Here is a 14,706-nt window from a genome sequence, read left to right as displayed (position 1 = left end):
GGTGGAATCGTTATGCCAATGCTGAATGGTCCATTCGGCATCTTGTTGGACACACCTTTACCGTGCTGCATGGTGTCGTGGTTACAAAGACTGACCTCGCCATGGACGTAAAAAGTGAAGTTGCGCATCATGTAGCCAATAGGCTTGAATCGTAACACGCCGTCCTGTAGCTGAACGAAAAGCCTTATTCATCATGGTAGCGTTGCTGTCAGGGTAGGTAGCGGTCATCCACTGCAGTAGTAGCCCTTGGGTGTCCTGAGCGAGGCATATTATCGACATTTCCTCTCTGTCTGTATCTCCTCCATGTCAGAACAATATCGGTTCGGTTTACTTCGAGACGCCTGGCCACTTGTTGAGAGCCATCCCTGGCACAAAGTAACAATGCGGACACGATCGAACCGCGGTATTGACCGTCTGGGCATGGTTGAACTACAGACAACATGAGTCGTGTACCACCTTCCTGTTGGAATGACTAGAACTGATCGGCTGTGGACCCCATCCCTTTAATAGGCGCTGTTCATGCATTGTTGTTTACATATTTGGGCGGGTTATGTGACATATCTGAACAGTCAAGGGGACTGTGTCTAAGATACAGTATCCACAACGTCTATCTGCAGTTCTGGGAACTAAGGTGATGCAAAACATTTTGATGTGTGTATTATTGCACAGATAGGTGAATAACACTGGAATGCCACTGAAATAATATTCTGAAACACATTACCGAAGACTGACCACAGGGCCCTCTTTGTGGTCCAGAGTTACGCGATATGAGATTCAGCCACTACTGGAACGAAATTTTGGGTGAAGGAAATGGAAAGCAAATGTGATGGGAAAGAGATAGGGAGGAAATAATGATTTTCAGCCGTACAGGGCTTATGCGGCAATGCAGTGGCGAGAGATGAAAGTTTGAGTCGGGCCAGGAATCCGGATGCTCCACTTCTCTAAAACGGCTACCTTAACCGCCTCGGCCATCCGGACACGCTTTCTGTCAGATCTAAGTCCCAACTTTCCGCTCGTTCACACCACACCAACAACCGCCTGTTACACTCCTATTGGCAGATTTAGGAGTCCTGGAGCAGTTCATATGTTGGCTGTGCATCCGCACTGAAACTATTTCATCAGGCAGCCATCGTATCCATAGATCGCAGATAAAAGTGGTGCCTGTACTGTAGGAAGTTGAGTTACATCGAGCGGGAAGTTGGGGATGTGGGTCTGACAGAAACCCAGTCTAGATGGCCGAGCTAGTTAAGGCAACCGATCTAGACAAGCAGAGCATTGAGGTTCAAGTCATTGTCCGGCAGAAATTTTCAGCTGTCGCCTTTGCAAACGCCCTGAGTGGGTGGATGTTATTATTTCCTGACGATCTCTTTCCAGCCCCGTTTCCTTTCCGTTTCTTCCACCCCAAATATTCAATTACTGGAGATTCCTCACAACGTAACAAGTTCTACAGACTTTATTGCCTAGGTACATTATCTGCTAATATATAGTATCTGCCAATACAGGTAGGTAAATTAGAGGAAAACACTATTAAAGTTCTTAGCAACGGATGTCTAAAAATCTAATTAACTATGGCAGCGCACAAACCACTCTATATGTTCCTAAAGGGATCATTATCAACACTGAGAACGACTACAATCAGACTGAATGACCTACATGTGAAGAAAAATGGAATGATTATAATCACATCTAAAAAAAATATGGATTGTAACTGGTTTGAAGTGTATTGTGAATCAAAGTCGCAGGGATTCAGTTACCTGCAACAGAAAGTCACCCATTGTCTGTGTACACTTCTGTTCATTGCGTTTCCTGACAGTCATCATTAATGATGAAGTCCAACAGGTAGGTCTCAGCCGATGTGAATGCTTGTTAATCAGTTAATGGAGTGCTGCGAGGCTTTCGCTGTTGGTGCGGCGCATACAAGGAACAGGCCGGAGGCCGGATCAGCTGCAGTAATCCGATTTCCATGTCCCCCTAGTAACATGGTAGAGGCCGCTGTTATTCGAAGAAAACCGTTCCGGCCCAAGACACAACGAATAATAGATTTTTATAGAGCAACTGAACATCAAATTTGCAATGGCGTTAGCTCTTTTGCTCTTTTTCCGGTAAAGAACTACTGAGCAGTAGTAATACATTAGCAGAAAAGAACAGAACATTCTCTGAAGGAACAGCGTCGATGTGACGCGCAAGAAGTTTGCAGTTATTGCACAGTCGTATCCCATCTTAGAAACGAACACCTGTTCCAAGATTCACTGCGCTCTTTGTGGGAGATTTATAACATGTACACAAGAATAAGTATCTTCCAGTACATAAAGATTTGTGTATTTTTTAGATCAGATCACCGCTGTTTGTTACTTCTGTTTGTCACAAAATTGCCCGAGAGAATCATATTCCCCAGATTCTCTTACATGTTACTGCATTACAAGAAGTAATTTATTCTTCAAGAACGGAGAAATAAAAGTTGCCAGGCAACACGTTTTGAGTACAGAGCTACCTACAACGGAAACAGGAATGATGTTGTATCGTAAAATAGGAAATTAAAATGTGTATCTAGTACCACATAACAATTACATCGAGAAACAGTGAAATAATGATTGCAAGACAATAGAACTTGGTACGGCGAATATATTCAAGACAAACTTCCTATCTGTACATCACGCTCCGACCACAGGCAACCTTCCGTATTCCGTAAAAATTTACTAAAGAAGCCACCTCCAAACACAGTCAGTGAAAATTTTTACTTTAATTTTTATTTTTGCTGATATTTTATTTTGTCCGCGGTCTCGATGCTATGGTGCACCACAATTTCCTGTTATTTACATGTTTTGTGTGTGTTTTATAAATGAAAATTACTGTTTTTGCTAGCTCGTGTTGAAGTAATAGTTAATGTAATTAAATATGATATTATATCAAGGTTTACAATAAATTTGTTGCTTCATCTTTTCTTTCCCTTTTGACCGTGTAAGGAGCACATTTGGTGGAACGAGCCGTGTTTCTTCTGGTCTTTATCCTTGTCCACTGTTCGTTCATTCTCACACTTTGCAATGTATCTACTCCAGGATGTTACTATTAAGGGCAAATATCATAATAGCTTAAGGAAAGAATCAGAATACTTAACTTCACGGAACACAATTGAAGCAATATTGAAAAAGCAATGCAAAAATCAGCAAATGACGAATTAGGATAGAAAATGAAGTATCATAGGAAGTGTGGATTAAAAATTCGGTCAACGGAAATTACGGAAGCAATACAAAGAAAACGAGCGGCTTATAAAAAACATCTTTCAAAACGTCCTCATAGAAAATACAGAAACAGAAAAGGAATCACACAATAGGATTAGTGAAGAGAGCTCGTCCGCAAGCCTGGGACAGATTGATTCTAATTACAATATGATATCCAAGGCCACCAGCAGATACAACGTGAACCTTTGAAAAAATGAAGTAAATCATAAAAGGACACAATTCGTTTGAATAATATTACAAAAGAAGCCCACTGTTAAGTGCTACAAAAAGCAGAAAAACGAGGAAAATTCATAAATGTAAGCGAAATGACATGATATTAAAAGAACTCGCAGGAGCTTTGAAAACCACAAGAAACTGATGCTGTTTACACATGGAATTCCGAAATGAACATAATTCCATGAAGCTAAAATCATTTCTATACGCTGGTGACCTTAAGCTGATTTTTTTAAGAGCAGATGATTTACAAAAAGGAATTTATGAACTAAATAAAATATGTGCAGAAAAGAATATGAAAATATTATCTAGTAAATCTAGGTTAACTGAATTTTTGGAAGATATCCAGAGAGAGCGAACTTAGTAACTAAGGGAAAAACCAAATTAACAGGTACAAAGTTTTACTAGTCACCTATGTAACATATCGTTGAATACGATGAATATGTGCTGATGTAGTTGAATAGATTTGGAAGTAATTGTGGAACAGTTAATGTAACTTAAAAGTATAAAATACGGAAAGAGAGATAGCTGAATTTTTATAAAACAGTCGCTTTGCCAATCTTATTATATGGAAGTGAATCGTAGGTATTGAACAAAAGACAGGAAAAACAAATACAGGGAAGAGAAATAAAATTTATTAGAGCAGGCAAGGGATGCAAAAGAATACATAATATAAAATATGACGACGTTCGATAAAAACTGAAAATTTGGATTGTGAAAGGAAAATTGGGTGAAAACAAAAGGAAATGAAATGAAAATCTACAAATAACGTACTCACTGACACAACCATGTTACATTAAGAACTTGAAACCAAAAGGGAAAAGAGATCCTCTCTGACAGAGAAATAGATGGGAGAAGTAACAAATCACAATTGTCCTAACACGGAAAGTGAAAAGGAAGACTTTGCAGCCTTTTCGTTCTTCTGCTGATGATGGGTCTGTCCTGGATGTCCATGACAGACTGATCTATTCGTTTTCAATTAACCCTCTTGTAAACCTCTGCTTATTGTATTCCAACTTCTTCCGGATCCTATTGTACCTCTTGAATCCAGCTTACTTGGGTTCTCTTGTTCACAAGGAATTGAATTATCTGAATCTCCTCTGGTCCATTCTAAGGATGTGTGCTAAGAAAATGGTCCCATCATGCTGACAGTAACAGAGAACCTCTTTACCTGAGAGTGCAGATCTTGTTTCGCTGGTCTTCGACTCTTAATATCCTCCTACAAATTCCATTGTTGCTTAAGTTACAACCTGTGAAATAATCATGTTAAGGACTTTCTACTGCATGCAAATGTTTAGTGGGATCAATATGTGGTAAGGTCTTTATTTTACGTTGATCGATGGAAGTTAGTTGTGTGCTAAAATAATTTTCGTTATTCCTGCTCCCAAAGCTTTTTATGTTGTAAGACTGATTTATACATTCGTTGCGATATTTAAATCTCTGTAGCTTTTGAGTTTTCCCTGTTTCTAATAACGCATGTCTTGATGTTCGTCATAAGCTAAGTTATCCCGACAGAGATCTGCATAACTGACTTAGAAGCTAATGTGTAGAATTTGGTGGTTTTATTAGTTACCTCTTCTAATGATTCCGACAATATCATCCTTTTTCTTGCATGACAGTTTAATTCCACTGACTCCTTTCGTTTACTGTCTCCACTGTGTGATCGTCTTATCAAAAATACAATTAAAAAGCAAGGGGAAGAATCGGTCTCCATGTGTAACCCGGGCTTTAATCTTGAAGCGCTCTGAATACTTTACTCTGAACTTCCCACTGGCTGCCACATCGTATTAAGTCTGTTTTTCGGAGACTTTTCTATACGATATCATCTTCTCCATAATTTGGAAGTACTTATCTATCTACTGAATCATCCGCTTTCGTGAAACCATAAATATGCATACGAAATTCTTGGTTTATGACACGCTATTATCTGTTTCAAGATAAAAATTTCTTCAGTGTCTGATATTCCGTTTCCAGAACCTCCTTGATACTCACAAGTTCATGGATTAAGCTGCAATTACTCTCTGTTCATCACAGCTCTTTAGAATATCTTATAGGTCTCTGGTATTAATATTTTTTTCTTTGATATAGAGTATAAGATGTGTAGGCTGTAAACTACCTATCCTCCTATGGTTGATCGTACCTACTTAAGGGAGTCTTGAATGTTCTATGAGACTTAAGTACTGTCCTTTCAGAAACCTTCATATTTTCTCTTGAGCTTCTTCATATAAATGATACTATTTTTCCCTACGTCTTGAAAGATTTTGAAATTTTTGATGTGTTCTCAGAATATCAATGAACCCACGCCTTCGTATTCTCTCTCTGATTTCGTATCTCCATCTAAAGATGTTCTTTTTTCTAGGCATTCGCGATATCAATCAGTGCGTCTCTTAGCTGTTCTTATCCTTAATATACACTACTGGCCATTCAAATTGCTACACCACGAATATGACGTGATACAGACGAGAAATTTAACCGACACGAGGAATATGCTGTGATATGCAAATGATTAGTTTTCAGAGCATTCACACAAGGTTGGCGCCGGTGGCGACACCTACAACGAGCTGACATGAGGAAAGTTTCCAATTGATTTGTCATACACAAACAGCAGTTGACCGGCGTTGCCTGGTGAAACGTTGTCGTGATGCCTCGTGTATGGAGGAGAAATGCGCACCATCACGTTTCCGACTTTGATAAAGCTCGGATTGCAGTCTACGATTGCGGTTTACCGTATCGTGACATTGCTGCTCGCATTGGTCGAGATCCAATGACTGTTAGCAGAATATGGAATCGGTGGGTTGAGGAGAGTAATACGGAACGCCGTGCTGGATCCCTACGGCCTCGTATCACTAGCAGTCGAGATGACAGGCATCTCATACGCTTGGCTATAATGGATAGTGAAACCACGTCTCGATCCCTGAGTCAACAAATGGGGACGTTTGCAAGACAACAACCATCTGCACGAAAGGTTCTAACACGTTTGCAGCAGCATGGACTATCGGCTCGGAGACCATGGCTACGGTTACGCTTGACGCTGCCTCACAGACAGGAGCGCCTGCCATGGCGTACTGAACGACGAACCTGGGTGCACGAATGGCAAAACGTCATTTTTTCGGACGAATTCAGGTTCTGATTACAGCATCAAGATGGTCGCATCCGTGTTTGGCGACATTGCGGTGAACGCACATTGGAAGCGTGTATTCGCCATCGCCATACTGGCGTATCACCATGCGTGATGGTATGGGGTGCCGTTGGTAACACGTCTCGGTCACCTCTTGTTCACATTGACGGCACTATGAACAGTGGACGTTACATTTCAGGTGTGTGACGACCCGTGGCTGTACCCTTCATTCGATCCCTGTGAAATCCTACATTTCAGCAGGATAATGCACAACCGCATGTTGCAGGTCCTGTACGGGCCTTTCTGGGTACAGAAAATGTTCGACCTCTGCCCTGGCCAGCACATTCTTCAGATCTCTCACCAGCTGAAAACGTCTGGTCAATGGTGGCCGAGCAACTGGCTCGTCACAATACGCGAGTTACTACTCTTGATGAACTGTGGTATCGTGTTGAAGTTTCAAGGGCAGCTGTACCTGTACACGCCATCCAAGCTCTGTTTGACTCAAGCCCAGGCGTATCAAGGCCGTCATTGCGGCCAGTGGTGGTTGTTCTTGGTACTGATTTCTCAGGATCTATGCACCCACATTGCGTGAAAATGTAATCACATGTCAGTTCTAGTATAATATATTTCTCCAATGAATACCCGTTTATTATCTGCGTTTCTTCTTGGTGTAGCAATAGTAATGACCAGTAGTGTATTTTATTCGGATTCCCTTAAAATCTTTCCAGGTTCTAAGTTTCCTGAAATTTCGTTCTTTCTGAGTTGGGTGTCTCCAATAAGCATAAATTTTCAATTCGGGAGGCATGTACTTTAACAGTATAGCATATCTGCTTCTTAATAGAAAAGTGTGGGGACCCTACTGTTTCAGTGGATTGAATCATTGGTGGGTCTCATTATTTATTCCTAAAACCTGTGGCGAGGTAAGATACATAATGTTCTCTCTGTTTTGCCTTCAGCAACACATTTGATTCAGATTCTAAGACTGCTTCATTTCTGTATTTGCGCTCTTGTGACGGTGTTACAATGATATTCTGTTTCTTAAGGATATCTGTAAGATGTTTCAGTTTTGCAGCTGTAAGAAGTGAGTTTAAGTTGAAGATAGTGAAGTATAATACTTTCTTACTTTTCACCATTTGCATTTTGGTGTGAGCTCCCTAATATTAGTTGATTCAGCTTACGTTCTCTATGCCAACAGTGCACTGGTTACTATCTGGGTTTGAACTCCGTGACATACCTTCCCATAATACTGATTTCAATGCTCTGTATTGGAGGTCAGAGCATAGACGTCAACAGGGTTACAACTGAAGTACTTCGAGGCGCTATCATGATTCTACGCTGCCTGACAAAGGATTTGAAATATCCAGAAGACGAAGTCGGACGTAACTCTGTACATGTAAACAACATCGGCGCCTATATCAACGATTAGAGTGGCAATTCTCTGTGACAGACAGAACGGCCATTAGGGTACGTTGTTCGTATTAAGTGTTGTTACCAGGCCTCGTCGTGTACACTGAGATGGCAAAGTCTTAGGATAGCGATAGACATACATAGAGATGGCGGTAGTATCGAGTACACAAGTGATGAAATGGCAAAGTGTCACTTGTACTCATGTGATTCATGTGAAAAAGTTTCCAAGGTGATTATGGCCGCGCAACGGGAATTACCAGACTTTGAACACTGCGTAGCAGTTGGATCTAGACAGAAGGGATATTACATTTCGGATATCATTAGTGAACTCAGTATTACGAGACTCACAATGTCAACAGTCTGCCGAGAAGACCCATTTGAGGTATTATCTCTCAACACGGGCGACGCAGTGACCGAAGGTCGTCACTGAACGACCAAGGCTACCGGCGTTTGCGTAGAGTTGTCAGTGCTAACAGACAAGTAACAATGCTTGAGATAACCGCAGAAATCAATGTGGGACGTACGACGAACGTGTGCGCTAGGGCAGTGAGGCGAAATTTTGCTGTGATTACCGATGCAGGGACCTTTTCTAACAGCACGACATCGTCTGTTGCGGCTCAGCTAGGCTCATGAGCATATCGGTTGGATCCTAGACGACTGTAAAACCGTAACTTGGTCGGATCAGTCCCGCTTTCAGTTGGTAAGAGCTGGTGGTAGGGTTCGGTGTTGGTGCAGACCCCTCGAAGAGATGAACCCTAGTTGTGACAACGCGTTGTGCAAGCTGTTGATGGCTCCAGAGCGGTCTAGGCTGTGTGTACATGGAATGGACTGCGTTCGCTTGTCCAGCTGAACCGCCTATTCACTGGAAATAGCTATGTTTGGTCACTTGGAAACCATTTGCGTCCATTAATGTATTTCATGTTCTCAAACAAGGATGGAATTCTTAATGATGGCGGTGCGCCATGTCACCAGGCCACAATTGTTTGTGACTGATAGGAAGAAAACTATGGACAATTCGAACGGATAATTTGATCATCAGGATCACCGGAGATGGGTCTCATCGAACATTTATGGGAGATAATTGAGAGGTCATTTGGTGTAAAAACAACTTCACCGGCAACCCTTCCGCAATTATGGAGGGCTTGAGAGGCAGCGATGCTTCGAATGTCGAGTTGCTGCACTACAACGGGCAAAAGGAGACCTGACACGACAGTAGTGGGGATCCCATGACTTTTATCACATCAGTGTATACGGGGAGCGAACAGCACCAGACGTTGAGTGATCGCTGTGAAGCACACGAAGATGCGGCGTACACGTATGCGACTGCGTTACCATCATTCGGCAAAGTTTAAAGGGTCTCCATTTCATCGACTTCTCGATTCGTGCCATATCCATTTTGTGCTGCATTCGGTTGTCAAAGTGGCCTAATGGTGGACTGCGTGGTAACGAAAAACGTGCCTTTACGAGCTGTCTGTGTGTTGTTGAGCTACTCCCGTGACCACCACGTTGCGCAGATCTGTCCTCAACAGAACATGTGAGGGACCACCTCGAACGTCAGATCTGCGTTACTACATTAAGGACCAGTACGCCATTTGTGGGCCAACGTGGCTTAGGAGAGGATACTAAGGCTTTATGATACTCTTCCCAAACGAATCAGAGTATGCTTCCAGGTTGGATGGGCTGCAACGACATATCGATAAATGGGCTCATTTTTCCAATTTCTTTGTAAATTTGACGCGATTTTCTAATTGCCGGAATAACTTCACATACTTTCCCAGTTTGTGAAGTTACACTTCGTTTGCTCCTCGCCTGCAGTGTATTCAATTGCTTTTCTGGATGTTAGTCCTACTCCTCTAATACGGGATTGGCACCAGAAGCAGCAGTTCTGTGTTACCCAGTCCATGCAGCCATAGTAATATACATATTTGATCAAAAAACAGTTATATTTGGTTAGAAATTAGCTAATAAATTCAAAACAACGTCTGAAGCGTCAGCAAGTGAGATACAAACGAAGTGAGAGGAAGAGGTACCTTGTCGTAGACGATGGGGGGTATATTTCTGAATAAAATGAATACTACTATCTATATAGCGTAATTATTTATTTATTACAGTGTGTCACAATATGTTTCGGTTACTACTGAACCTCTGGCACGACGTTCACTGTCAAAGTGCCAAAGTGGTGCACAGGATAAACGAGATACACACGTCTGATCTTGTAGTCGAAACATACGAAATGATGCTCCGTTATTTTAGCCTTTGAGACAGCATTAATGTGTTTGTCGATTTATAGTTTTTACATATGCAACATAAACTGTGAGTGGAAGTGGTCTGGCAGCTATGTTATTTTGGCCCAGTAAATTCCCCATACTCGTAGCACACGATGAGTCTAATATTCGTCAATTAATGCTCTTTCGATTCGTTCAAGGATATTGGAAAGGCGGTCGATGAAACTTGTATGGTAGACGTTTAAATTGTGGAGTTGAATGAAAAGGCAAGTCAACACAGTGAAAGAATAAACGGGACCCACATTAGACGTTCGCTGTAAAAAGAAAACCATCTCACAAAGGCGAACCAATTTCCCAACAGTGGAGCTCCACATACAAATGTGAAAGGAGTTAAATTCGTATTACGTGTGTTGGTATTTTCTGGTAGCTTACTTTGAACTTTCGTAAATTATCCATGACGTTTTACACAAATAATAGGTTTCGGTGTATTATGTCTGTGAACGTGTGTTTTTATCATTTTTTATACCCAACACTGAGAAACTACAGCCTTACACTCACTAAAAAAGATCGCTGGAGATGGCATGCGAACTCAGGTTCCACGAGCGTGGGAAGGTTAATCAAAGCGGTAAAGGTTTGATCTGTGTTTCAGCAGCGCTATTCCCAGTTACATATGCAGTACAATAAGTTGAGGAAACTTGAACCTTCACTGAACGTCAGGTTTAACAGTACGAGTGGATGTGAATTTTTTAATTGCTGTATCCGCCGTAGCAACTTCGATGAGCAGATTCATGATTATTTGCAGGACGGCAACACAATCGTAGATAAGCCAACTCACGTGTTGGCGCACTAGCAAGTGCATAGGTACATTTCGTTTTAGTACATACGATAAAGCGGACGGTTGAGCCAAGATTGTATATCAGTAACAATACCACAGTTAACGATGGTAAAATGTTCATAAATTTGATGAGTGTTAACGTTAAGTCTGCGCTACGTTAGATAATTTAACTACCTGCATTTTGAATGGAAAGTGTTCGTCAGTATTTCTGCTCCAAAAGTTTCTAAATACTGACGATATTGTTAGTATGGAGTATATAAGGTCTGCTCTAGCTCTATAACGTTGCTTACACGTTTCCACTTCCATCCGTCTAAGTGTTCTACCTTTTTTTTCTACTTTGCCTTATTTCAACGGTACCGTCTACTGAAACAGAATAGTATTTTGTCAAGGAGGCTCCACCATAAAGCATATTCAATAAAAGTCTCCTCATGTCACCGATTTTGTTCTTATTAATGCTTTGTAGGATAAGCAAGAGGAACGGTAATAAACGTCGAAGAGTCGATTTATTTGTGCTTACAGCTGTCACAATGCGTTGCATATTCCAAACAAAAGTGCACCGATTAATTTTATTGCACTATAAAATTTCGCTCTTATAATTGTTACATATGGTTAGAGCCTTGTACTTCACGTGAAACCAAATCAGTTTTGACGATGGTTGTGGAAGATTGCCGCCCGAGTAAGTGGAACTGACCATATCAGCAGCTCTTACAACCTTTTAAGTGACAAAAGGTATTTACAGCAAAACAATGAGCTACAAGTCAGTATACATTCTTTGGAAATAGCAGTAAACAAACCTGCACAACTTTCTATTAGGAGTTATTGGGTGGGAGATATTCATACAAATGAATCAGGAGAAAAGCAATTGTACATGAAATGTCATGTGTTTCCCAGTGATATGTATATCTACCGGCGTTACTTAAAACCGTTAAGTGATTTACTAACCATGCCGTGATTTTAAACGTTGTTCAGGTGTACTTCTGGGGCTAACCAAACAAATTCTGCAACTGGGCTCTTGCTGCAGATTCCCGCCATGTTTGTCAGCACGCGGCAGTGACAAGTTGGACGGACGACCGCCACATCTGTGCTCATGCGGAACGTGTACAAACGTAATTCTGAAATGATGACGCAGCCTTCTCTTCTCTGTCAGGACTGGTCAACGCATTTCGAAGTTTCTAACCAAATGTTTCTCCGATTTCTTTAATGCAAAAAATTTGGCCTAAAAAGTATTATTCCGTCTTGTGCGTCCCATTAAGCTCAGACACTCATGAAGTTACTCTAAAATGGTCCATATGGCTCTGAGCACTATGGGACTCAACTTCTGAGGTCATCAGTCCCCTGGAACTTAGAACTACTTAAACCTAACTAACCTAAGGACATCACACACATCCATGCCCGAGGCAGGATTCGAACCTGCGACAGTAGCGATCACGCGGTTCCAGACTGTAGCGCCTAGAACCGTCCGGCCACTTCGGCCGGCAGTTACTCTGAAGACCAGTGTTATTTTACAGCCCTGCTGGTATTAAAACATTTTGAGGACAGTATTCGGCTTTGCTGAAACTGGTATTATGTTTTTTGGTGACAGCGTTAACTTTTGCTTTCTTTCGTCTGTAGCCTCAAATTTTGAGAAAACCTAGAAGCGGCATTGAACTACATTTTTATTTTAAAGGTGTTGTATTAAATTGTTTTCATCTTATACCTGTTTTAATGAATTCGTATTCCTGTAAGAGACAACCTCTATGTTCTTTTACAATAATCTTTAAAGTTCATTTGATAGTCAAATATCATCTTTGCGATACAACAAAATATTTCATGCTAGTGATGTACTCCGTTTAAATTACCTTTTATACCGGGTGTCTCTCCTAGGAATTGTGAAGCACATTTTCTCAGGTATTTCAGCTGGTAATTACAATTTTGTTTTTTCATTGTGTAAGTGCAGTTAGCCCAAACCATTACGATATGTCGCGTCTTTCTTGCAACTGCCTTTGTCTACAGAAAGCGTCAGTTAGTTTCCCATTACAAAGAAAATGATTTTTTAAGCGGAATTCTACGTGCCCATTCCATAGACTGCTTCTAAATTAGTCTACTGCGATATTTATTTGATCGATTTGTATCAACGGTGACAATAAAACACGAGGAACAAATAACAATCCAGGAGTGACTCAGTAGCGGTGCATGCTCGGAGGTAGCAGTCAGAGCCTTTGGTGCTGGAGTACTGGTTATGCTTCGAGTTTTGTTAACACGCATCAATAAAAGAGATATTTTACTAGATTAATGTGGGACCGCCCTAAAGAAAAGTCACATCAAATTCTGCTTCAGAAATCGTTTTCCTTGTAATGGAATACAAACCGACGCTTTCTGTTGACAATGGCAGTGGCATGGAAGACGTGATGATCACTATTTGTTTGGCCTCACTCTCGCTATACAATGGAAAAAATGCGCCGGAGTTACCTTAGGAGAGAGACGTCCTCCATAGCAGGCGTGTTTACTGTCTTGTTTCCGAGGATGTTGCACTTACAAAATAACAGCAGTGGTAGAATAATCGTAAAATAAGCATACCAAATATGCATGACTGAAGATATGTTCGAAATGTAAAATGCAGGATTCACGTACATCCTAATTTTAATTCAGTATAATGACGATGTTTTAGCTTAACTTTTGTAACATTGTCTTTTAACTTTATCTTCTAACGCGCCTGCTCTCACTCGTTTATAATTCCTGTCATAGTAATGTACATCAATATACTTGCAGAGGTTTCGCGCTGATTTGTTGATCTGCAGTGTGTGTCGTATATAATACTGCGTTTGTCGTACGTGTGTTCCAGCTAATGTATGTAAGATGAAATTCAGCATGTCATTTAGTTGTTTCAGCAGATATCAAGATGTTCAGAATTTGAACGAATTCTGTAACTATTACAAAGGCAAAGGCGACAAAGTCCTGCAATAAAAAGTTAGCCAATATATCTTCACTTGACCTCCTGTCAGAGTTCCAGTAACGTCCGTCCCTTATCATCGGACAAACGTAAAAGAAAAATGACTGTAGTTGAGCGACCGACCATAGTCATCGCTGCACTTCCCAGACGCCTGGCATCACCATCAAACAGTAAGGATAACGATTCTTAGGCAGATTTTGCAGTGGTCTCAATTGCGTATTCTACGTGAAAACATAAGTAACTACCAAGTTAATAAATTGCATATTAAAAGTTTAATTTTACTCCGATATGAAGTAAGTAATACGTCTACGTAATTGCTTCATTAATGCCAGCCTCGCAGTCATCCATGAACCTAACATTTATGTTGTGTTCATCGTAAGAATAAACCTGATGTAAACAATACGCCATGTATTCTCCCGCGTGTACTTGAATCTCATTGTATTTCGATTCGCGTGGAGCTGAAGCCAAGCTGTGACCAGTACAGTATAGACGATCATAAGGATACGTTCTATGGTTTGCGTTACGCGCACATAGACAGAGCGACAATACGGCACAACAACTGTACCGGCGTATGTATCTTTGACAGAACTGGCTAGCCAGTTGGTCCAAGTAACCTACAGTGATGTGAGCAGATGCAGTTCAGACATAAAAAGAGACGAATTGCCTCAATTTCACTTAACTTTTAAAGAGAATGAGATAATATTCGGCAAAACTCCAGCACTTACGCACGCATCTTCGAT

The 14,706-nt window shown here is 41.1% G+C and overlaps 1 protein-coding gene across 2 annotated transcripts in view; it reads left to right on the top strand.

Moving 5' to 3' along the window:
* LOC126268000 (uncharacterized) overlaps window positions 1-14,706 on the top strand; it is a 720,479-nt gene that overhangs the window by 130,304 nt on the left and 575,469 nt on the right. The window lies entirely within an intron of this gene.

This window comes from Schistocerca gregaria, chromosome 4 (genome assembly GCF_023897955.1).
Source record: "Schistocerca gregaria isolate iqSchGreg1 chromosome 4, iqSchGreg1.2, whole genome shotgun sequence".
NCBI lineage: Eukaryota > Metazoa > Arthropoda > Insecta > Orthoptera > Acrididae > Schistocerca > Schistocerca gregaria.
The sequence above is the reverse complement of the archived record's forward strand: the minus strand, read 5'-3'. Positions and strand labels throughout refer to the sequence as shown.